The following is a 1,582-nucleotide window of genomic DNA, read 5'->3' as shown; positions in this document are numbered from 1 at the left end:
TTGGAAATGAGGTCTTTATCAGAACCAAAATATCTTCTGCTGGAAATTTGTCACAGTCCAATATTTATGGGTTCTGTTACTTCAAAAACATTTCAGAGGCTTGATTGGGTGTTGGTCTGAGGGATACTAGAAGAAACTTAGATAATTCTATGTCTACCCTCCAACATCTTAGCTCCAGTCATGATTATCTGTATATCTTATTTGGTCAAGCATTCTTACTATACCCATTGTTATTTTGATGGTATTCTTTTCATTTTTTTTAATGGCTTAATCGTTAACAATCAAGTCACATATCTATTTTGATCTTACTGTGGTAAATCTATCTATCTATCTATCTATCTATCTATCTATCTAGATACTAGTCTCATCGTAATATCTGTAATATAGTTTTTCAATTTTCCAGGACATTCCTGTCAAATAGGGAGTTTTTTCCAAAGCAATTTATTTGTTTCCTTTGGTTAATTTCTAAATAATAGGGTAATAGGCGAATTGGGGGAAATACGGCAATCAAGATTAAGTGATTTGAACAGGATCATACAACTAGTAACCATGAAGTGTCTGAAGTCAGATTTTTAACTCAGGGCTTCCTGACTCCAAGAACAATACTTAATCTGCTCTGCCACTACATGTATTTCAAACAATGAATTCTTATCCCAAAATATTGTTTTTACATTTGTCAATACAAGGTTATTATATTTATTTGCTGCTGTAAATTGTATGTCTACTCTATTCCATTGAGCTCTTTTCTATGTCATAGCCAGTGTCTTCTAATCCAGCATAAGATCTGGTACTGCTAAACCTCCTTCTTTTATTCTTTTCTCCATTATTTCCTTTGATTTTTAAATTTTTGTTTTTCCAAATAAATTTTGTTAAATTTTTTCTAATTAATAATTTTTTTGCTAACTGAATTGAAATGGCATTGAATACCAAAATTACTCTTTACAAAATTATTAGTTTTGTTAAATTGATGCTATCTACCTTTGAACAATTAATATTTCTCTATTTATATCTTATTTTTTGCATTGGAAAGTTTTAAAATTACAATTTAGTTTATTTGGTTATTTTAGTTGTTTATTTAGGCAAACAAATTCCTTAGTTTGTTTTGGCAAATTTAATTTAAATATTATTCAATTGAAATTAAAAAAAATTAAAATGAAATTTTCTATCTCTTTTGGCAGAATTTTTTTGGTGACATATAGGAATGCTGATGATTTTGTGGATACACTTTATAACTTTTTACTTTGCTAAAATTATTGTTTCAAACAACTTTTTAGTTGAATTGTGGGAATTTTCCAAAGTATTTTCAGATTGTCTGCAAAAAGAGATTGTTTTATTACCTCATAATTTATTCTGATTCCTTCTACTTCTTTTTCTACTCTTCCTGTTCTTTCTAGGATTTGCACTGCAATATTGAATAAGATTGGTGACCCTGTGAGTTTTTGTTTTATATCTGATTTTACTGGGAAGGCTTCTAGTTTATCCTGGTTACAAATAACACTTGCCAATGATTTTAGAGAAATACTTTTTATCAAGTTAAGGAAAAATCCATTTACTCCAACACTTTGTGTTCACTGCTCATCTT

Source organism: Antechinus flavipes, chromosome 2 (assembly GCF_016432865.1).
Source record: "Antechinus flavipes isolate AdamAnt ecotype Samford, QLD, Australia chromosome 2, AdamAnt_v2, whole genome shotgun sequence".
In the NCBI taxonomy this organism is placed as follows: Eukaryota; Metazoa; Chordata; class Mammalia; order Dasyuromorphia; family Dasyuridae; genus Antechinus; species Antechinus flavipes.
This window is presented reverse-complemented; position numbering follows the sequence as displayed.